Below are 9,079 nucleotides of genomic sequence, written 5' to 3'. Positions count from 1 at the left end.
GCTAAGTTCAGTGGACCGATTCTTACAATAATAAAAAGAAGCCATTTTTGACAGGAAAATGTTCTCACTTTAACTATAACATGCATTTTGTTATTTCTTTGGGATCGACAAGGGTAACGGAAAACTCTAAAAGGTCACAACATAACAATTAAAAACACGTTAGGCTTAATTCCCAAATTGATCAATCAAATCATGACCTCTCATAGTCATTACCTATAATGATTTTCTATTATTTAAAAGTATAGAGCCCGGCCAGCGTGGCTCAGCGGTTGAGCATCGACCACCAGCCGGGAGACTGTGGTTCGATTCCCGGTCAGGGCACATGCCCGGGTTGTGGGCTCGAACCCCAGCTAGGAGAGTGCAGGAGGCAGCCGATCAATGACTCTCTTATCATTGATGTTTCTCTCTCTCTCTTCCTTTCCCTTCCTCTCTCTGAAATCAATAAAAATATTTTTTTAAAAAGTATAGAACTTCTATAGCAAGAGCTAAAATAGGCCTGACAACAAATACATAATAAATGTCTACCTCCCAAGCCTGGGTAGCATCTGATGGTTTGCACAAATCCTGCAGCCTTCAGCTGTTAAAACCTGGTAATTAATTTCTCAGTGGCCTTTCAAGAGGGGTGTGAACAAAGGTACTAGAGTGTGATTTAGAAGATTTCAGGAAATTACGTGTAAATGTAGAGCTTGATTTGAGTACTTCTGACTTTTTTTACATTGTGATAACAGACACTCTCTCCGTCTCTTAAAAGCCTATAGAACTGAAAGAAACAAGATTTTTTCCCCCCCAAACCACAATATCACTGTAGCTTCCTGCTTGGGTTACCACTATAAACGCCTCTGTCTTATATGTCATGGCCGGGAAAGAGTACTAGGACCATCTGTTTCCAAGGTTATGATTTTGTTTTATTAATTTTTCTTGTTAAACTTAATATAATAGGATCTTATTAGAAACAGAGTTTATAAAGCCATATAGTTAGCTGGAAACAGAAAACTCAGATGTTTTTATGTCAGGCTAAAATGCCCTGTGCTTTAAAAATATTTCATTTGGGGGTTCAAGGAAATCTCATTATTAAGTGTGTGGTTTGTGTTCTGGGTTTTCTATCATCCTCAAAGATTAAACTACAGAAAATACAGCCTTAAAACCAAATTTGAAAATTCATAAAAATGCAACCAAACATTTCTTCCCAAAGCAGATTTCTTTTTGGAAATGTAACATGACTGAATCATGACTCATAACTACTTTAGTTCCCAACTTCTTATTAACTTAAAATATATTATTTTAAATGAAGGTTCTAAGGTAGCAGTGGTAGTTCATTGTGTTGAAAGAGGAGTAAGAGACCCCTGAAAACTGTTTGGCACAATACGTCTTCTCAAGGGCACTGAATTTCGATGCACAGGATGGCGCCAGTTCGCCCATTCGGTCACCAAATACTTGTGGAGCATTTTCTGTTTTATAGGTGATGTGTCTCCTGGATTCTGGATCTTGAGGTTAATCTGCTGAGTTAAGTGCATATTCTGTGCATGAGACTACTCTTCGGGTTGGAAAGAAATCCCATCTGCTTTGCCTTGCATTCAGTAAGCACTTACTTCATTGTTTTATGATTATTAAATAGACAAATGTATTACTAAAATAGCAAATTTTGCAAAATGTGAAGTACAAAATTCTCCATATGGTCAGAAGTCCTTCACTGGGAGGCTCCCTGTTCAGGACAGGTTGCTGCTGTGAAAGCAAAGACAAAGATGAATTTTTTTTCAGATTGATTACAAGGCATAAGTGAATTTATTGTCTGCCAGGGTCGAATTTTTAACAGTTCTCCAAACACGAAGAGTTTTCCTATTTGGAAAGTGTGGCAATTAGGAAACACACTGCTCATATCTCCTGCTGAGGGAGCAGGGTTGACTGACACCCCCAGCTGCTGGCCCTGTAGATCCATAGCCAGGGCTCACCCAAGGCCACACTCCCTGCGGGCTGTTCCCAGGTGTGGTCATGTGCAGGTATGGACGGGAAACAGGACTCCCCAGGAGGGCATCTTTGGCTTAGGGACTCCATTGGACTGGCCAATATTTCCTTAGGATTGCATCACAGCCTGAGACTCTTTCTACCCAAATCTCCTCTCCCCCTCTTTTTTTTAACAGGTGTCAGAGTAGCTCTGTGGTGTGCAGGGTCTCCGGGCATAGTCCTGCTTCCTTCCATTTACTCTTCAGAGGAGTTTCCCTCATCAAATCTCTCGGACATCGAGTCCTTCCTTGGCTTCTACTCCTCAGAGGACCCAAACATAGGAAATGCGTTCAGTGATCCTTGCCAGCTCTTTGAACGTATGTGACAGGAAATCGGGCACTTATTTTATCCGAGTGTTAACTGCTGTTGGAAGTTTAGCAGTCTGATTACTGCTCTCTCTTCAAACATGTAGAATTAAAAAGAAAAGGCCTACCTTACACTTTTGTATCCCATTTTTATTGGTGCCAGACATTTTTTACTGTAAGCAACATGCAAACGAACAGCGCGTGTCACATCACAAGCTTTGGCTCGTGCTTGGTTTCACGTTATGGATGGGTAGTATACATGGATGGCACATTGCATGTTGCAAATCCCTGTACACGTGTGCAGTGTGGGGTGCAGATTGCCTTAAATGAATCATCTTGAAGAACGCTGCAAGCAGATGGGCGCTTATTCTCAGTAAACACTGCCTTACATTCTGCTAATGCTTTATGCCATAGTCCAGCAATTTTCAAACCTTTCAAAAGGGGGTTAAGTATGGATTTTTAAAAAATCTCAAATACTTATCTATTAAGCAAATTAAAATATTAGTGTTTAAGGGCCTAGAGACTCAACCATTCAAACTCTCCTCCCCAGAGACTCCTAGAATTCCACCCGGTATTTTGTAGATTCTTCCGATCTTTGGGATCACAAACTAAATTTTTACCCCACAGGCTTTAGAAAAGTATTCATGGGCCTTGTTCCATATGGCGTCTTTTTTCTCAACTGTGACGAGACTCCGTGAATGACAGTGAAAATCACGTACCTGAAGCCGGTGAAATGCACCAACATTTTTCTTGGGAGGTAATTGTCCTTGTTTGGGATGATACTTTGGTCCGTCTTTCAGAGTTTCACTAGAGACCTTCAAGCCATGAGCTTTGAAGACAAATTTTAAAAGAAAGTATCAAAGCCATACATTTTTTGAGACCCATTTTGCTATAAAACCCTGCCTTTCTTTGGGTAAAAGAACTCTCTCTAATGGCCAGGTTGTGCCTCCTACCACTGCTGGGATATTGCCTGTTAGAACACGTCCTACAGCAAAGCTAGATCACGCACAAACTAGAGCCTGTTGAGAAGCCTGTTTGCTGCATCTCTGCATCGCATCCCTCAATCTAGACTTGATTTCCATTGATTTTTAGAGAGAGTGGGAGGGAGAGGGGAGGGGGAAGAGGGAGAAACACATTGATCGGTTGCCTCCAGCATGCGCCCAGGTACACGTCCTTGACCAGGAATAGAGCCCACGACCTCCTGGTGCTCAGGCCTCCTGGTGCTCAGACCCAGGTACACGCCCTTGACCAGGAATAGAGCCCACGACCTCCTGGTGCTCAGGCCTCCTGGTGCTCAGACCCAGGTACACGCCCTTGACCCGGAATAGAGCCCACGACCTCCTGGTGCTCAGGTCTCCCGGTGCTCAGACCGACGCTCTAACCACTGAGCATGCCGGCCAGGGCTAGTTTAAATTATTTATGGTGATACTTTATACTTTATTTTACAGTCTGAATAAAACGAGCCCTCACCGACACTCTTTGGGGTTAACCCTTTGCTAAGAAGCATTCGTGATCACTCTTTTCCGAGGGGCTCTCCAGAGTAAGTAAAAGAGCTAGTGTGCACTTAGCATGCATTATACACACTAGATTCAGCTCCAAGGACTATAAACCTCGATGCCTAGCCCAGGGAAGTTTTGTTTTATTTTATTATTTTTTACTTGGGAAAAAAGATGCTTTCGTTTCTGATGCAGAAGGTGTTTTGTGGACGGCGCTCGTCAGGGTTAATGGGAAAAAGATGCAAACACCTTTCCTGCTTTGCGAGCACAGGCCATCCTATTTCCAGGAGGAATTCTCTGAAGCCTTCATAAAACATTTATGCCGTTTGGATATGAAAAGAAAGAACAGAAAGGCCTCCTTTAATGAAACATTCGCCCCTATTGCACTGTGCCGCCCTGAGAATTTCACTGAAGAATCATACAGTAAATGTACATTACACGTACATTTTGCAAACAATGAGAGCGTGCTAATGCCTTCATGTTAAAAAAAAAAAAAAAGCCAGCCTGGCCGGTGTGGCTCGGTGGCTGAGCATCGCTCCAGGGGCCAGGAGATCCTGGTTCAATCCCAGTCAGGGTACAGGCCCGGGTTGTGGGTTCGATCCCCAGTTGGGGACGTGTGGGAGGCAGCTGATCCATGACTCTCATCATTGATGTTTCTCTCTCTCCCTCTCCCTCCCCATTCCTCTCTCTGAAATCAATAAAGATATACATATATATATATATAATTTTAAAAAGCCTCTGCACAGTGAAAGTGAGGATTTTGGTAAAGACTCGCATGTTTCCGCATTGTCCTGGGTCTACGCGTACGCCCTCCCCAGCCTGGGCCCTAAGGCCTGTGGTAAGTTACGGGTCTCCAATGAACGTGATGGAGAAGAGAAAGGTTACTTTCATTTAACTTTCTGAGCGAGGGGGAAGTGAAACTATAAAACTAAAAGTTATTTGTAATGGGGAAAAGTAAGTAAACAGTCACAGAACAACCACACACTGCATTTATTTTGCAATATGGTTTTAATTGTACTTCCATGTGAACGAGCTGAAGTTTTGGCAATATGAAAAGAATTTTAAAATAATAAGTCCTTTTTGGAGTCTCTAAATAAAAAAATAAATGAAAAAATATCACAAAAGGAAACTTTACATAGGACGGCATATACATATATGCATAATTTCATAAATTCGAACAAAATATTTCTGGTCAGTTTTTGGTATTAATTCAGTTAATATTTATATATCTTGAGTGAAATAGCCTGCTCTTCTTGAGGAAATGTTAAAATGTTAAACATCTATGTTCTCCACAAGTAAATAACACATTATATGGTTACATTATGGCCAGATTATATCTATTAGTTACTGCTGTGTACCATGTAAATCTCTGGGTTCCCCTGGGAAATGAGAAAATCATTTCAGACTTCAATAACTAACAATCAGTTATTGCTCTGGGCAATAATAAAGCTGAATGCAATTACCTAAAGTGAGGTTAGCAGTGTAACAAATGAAATACAGATTTTTCTTCCTCTCTTAAAATAAATGTGGCATCTCCTCATCTCACACTAGTGTGCATCGTAATAGGATCTTCTATGCAGAGTATTGTCTGCAGAGTCTATTTGTGATTTGAAATATATGTGATTAAAAATTATTAAATTACTTTTTATGGTATCACTTGGTTGGTGCTCAAAACAGCAACAAAATTACAAAAATAAATAAATAAATAAATAAAACAGGAAGTTCCACACAATTGCAAAATGTAAAATATTTAACAGACTCATGTCTTAAAAAATATTGAATTTTACCAATAAAAATGTAAAAACTTTTTACTAGTCTTTGTTTATATAGCAAAATGACTAGGATGAAAAATGATAAAATCATTTTCAGAGTTAGCTATAAATGGGTTTACACTGTCAAAGTGTTTATTGAAATGAATATTGAATAGAAGTGGTTTGGAACAATCATTCATTTATAAATTTAACTCTTAGAGTTTAGCTTTTTCTATAGCATTATTTATCCAAAATTGATTTTTAATTCATTATTTGTATGTATTTTCTATTTGTCACAACAGAATGCAATTATACTGGAAGAGATTTCCCAGTAGAAAGTTAATCCTGCTGTTTCACATTTTGTCGAGCCATTTTTTTTACATATAATTGCAGTCTGTGTTTTGGCATAGACCACTCCTGAAACAGTAGATTTCCTGGCAATTTGGCTGTTAGCATACATTTGATGGTGAATATAGCCTTTCATTAGCTCTGTATTCAAATAGCACCGCCAAAGTATTTTTCATGTTCTTTACTCGTCTCTGTTTATAATAAATCCTTGGAAGCTTGAAGCTGACATCTGTTTTCTGCAGTAATCCTTTCTCTTTCCTCTACATGGGCACGTACTGACTTATTATTGTAGGGTTGTTTATTAGAGCTGGGCTGCTAGCAATTATTATTATTTAAGAAAAATGGATTGTGTTGTGGAGGAAAACACATAGGAAAACTGCATGAATAATGTTACAGGAGGATATGTAAAAACTGGCACCCACAAACACTGACAGCATCTGCTTAACTGCATATTTATATTCTGTAGTTTTATTTATGTCAAGTGATCTGAGGGATGCTTCTATTTCATGGGCCACACACCGAGAGTCAAATTCATGTACCAGAGTAAAATCTTTATTGAATTTGCTTGTCTGAAAACCCTATTTTAATTCCTTTCTCTCATTCAAGTTGGTTCCTCTTTCTCTCCTTAGCATTTATTGACCACATAGTGTACTGTGTTCCAGGCTCTGTAAGCTGACAAAGGCAGTTCAATGGTAAGACACAGTCCCTAACCACAAGCTCACCATCTAACAAGGAAGAGAGACACATAAACAAAAATGACAATTATTTTTAAGTCACTGAATAAAGCTTTAATTAGAATGTTTCCTGACACAGGCGAACACACACACACACACACACACACACACACGCACCCCCCCCCCCCCCCCCCCCCCCCCCCCCCCCGCCGACAGTTGGTAATCATTTTAATGCAAAAAGTTCAAACAATCTCTGCCCTCTCACCAACATTCTTGGCTCAAGACTTACAAGGTATGACTGATATATTCAATTACAAGAGTCCAAAGTTAGTCTATATTTCCTCACACTCATTTCTCTTTAAGAAAAATGTATTGATTTTAGAGAAAGAGGGAGAGAGAGAGTGAGAGAGGAACATCAATTTGTTGTTTCACTTATTGATGCATCATTGGTTGACTCTTGTATGTGCCTTGACTGGGCATCGAACCCTCAACCTGGTGTTTCCAGACGATGCTCCAACCAACTGAGCTACCCAGCCAGGGCCCTCTCGCTCAGTTCTGATTCCTATCTCATTCCCTGGCTAGTGTCCATTTGAAAGATCAGTAAACTGTCTGCAGAACAACTTGCTAGAACAAGCTATTTCATAAGGATCTGTTCAAGATAAGAAATTCAGTGGCAGAAATTCATTATCCACTGTTTTCCGTTTGTTTCTTCCCTCTTGATAGAGTTTTAAGAGACATTCTTGTGCATACACAGCACAGTATTTCCTACTGGCTGACTAACCAGATACCAAGGTGTGGAGTTCCAGAATTCTGAATGTACGCTTCAAACATCTGGAGCTACACATATGTGGGATATACAGCTGTGTTTATTTCAATGATTACACATTTACATGACTATAATACATTTATTTAAATGTATGATCTCTTATATATGTGAGAATATTCAAACAAATGCATTTGTCGTACTTATTTAAGTATGCAATTGAAAAAATTCAAATAAATAATTCACTTTTATTTAATCTTACAGTATTTATTTATATAATGTACTTATTAATATATAATTATAGCTCTTTCTTTTTAGTCTAAAGCCAAATATTTTTAAAATATTAAAGAAACAATGGGGGGGGTCACAAGTCATACCAATCAAAAAAAATTTTGTATAGAGGTATTTATAGTTAGCAAGCTTTCAGAAGAATTTGGAGATTCATCAGGAAAGAGAATGGAATCATTTGCAATTGGAATGTTTCTTTTACGTCAATAATGTTATGGTATGGTGAACATTTTAATTGAATCTCAGTGTACTTTTCCAAAGGTATTTTGTTTTTTTCTTTCTTACTACCACTCTATTTGACAAGATAAACACTTCTGGGTATTGGTTTAATATAGTTGGAAAAGGGTTTCACTATTTTAACTTCTCACCCCCCCAATCTGGTTAAGAGTGCTAAAATAATCTCATTTAACTGTCCCTTTATTTCTGGGGGAGGAACTGGAGACCAGCAAATGATTTAGGAGGAGAGAAAATAAAATTTTATCGTGGATTCAATTCCTGGCCTTGATATCCTGGGAGATTTTAGAGAACATTCTAGTTAGTCTATTTGTTCTTTTGTATGGTATCTCCTTTCTTAAGGGCATTTTTTAAAAAAGCTATGCTGAACTGGCCTAAAGGAAAGTAACATATTTGAGCAAGAGAAAAATTAAATTGGAAGTTGCATACTTTTTGAAAGAATTTAAATTTAATTTGCCACAAGTATGAAAATGAGGACTACAGGCACTTTTTCATTAGTCCAATTACTGAATAAATGTAACTTCTCTGAGCCTCAATTTCATCCTTTGAAGGCCGTGGATGATAATGTATCTCATTGGGCGTTGTGAGGAAAGTAGGAATCATCCCATTGTCAAAGGTTTTCCAGGTTATTTTGTTGATGTGAGGACTGGATTCCTGGACGTACCTCCAAACCTTAGTTACTGGTCATGTTTCAGGAATCACCTTTCCTAGGTTGATGACTCTTCTGTTAAAAGCTTGATTTGGCAAATGTTGCTTTCTGAGAGGGGTGATCCTTCCACCCAGGATGCTCCCGGGACCGTGGGCGGGCCCTGTGCCAGGTGAGGGGTGATCCTTCCACCCAGGATGCTCCCGGGACCGTGGGCGGGCCCTGTGCTAGGTGAGGGGTGATCCTTCCACCCAGGATGCTCCCGGGACCGTGGGCGGGCGCTGAGCTAGGTGAGGGGTGATCCTTCCGCCCAGGATGCTCCCGGGACCGTGGGCGGGCCCTGTGTTAGGTGAGGGGTGATCCTTCCACCCAGGATGCTCCCGGGACCGTGGGCGGGCGCTGAGCTAGGTGAGGGGTGATCCTTCCACCCAGGATGCTCCCGGGACCGTGGGCGGGCGCTGAGCTAGGTGAGGAGTGATCCTTCCACCCAGGATGCTCCCGGGACCGTGGGCGGGCCCTGTGCTAGGTGAGGGGTGATCCTTCCACCCAGGATGCTCCCGGGACCGTGGGCGG

This window comes from Miniopterus natalensis, chromosome 16 (genome assembly GCF_054644295.1).
Source record: "Miniopterus natalensis isolate mMinNat1 chromosome 16, mMinNat1.hap1, whole genome shotgun sequence".
NCBI lineage: Eukaryota > Metazoa > Chordata > Mammalia > Chiroptera > Miniopteridae > Miniopterus > Miniopterus natalensis.
Note: the sequence above shows the minus strand (reverse complement) of the source record.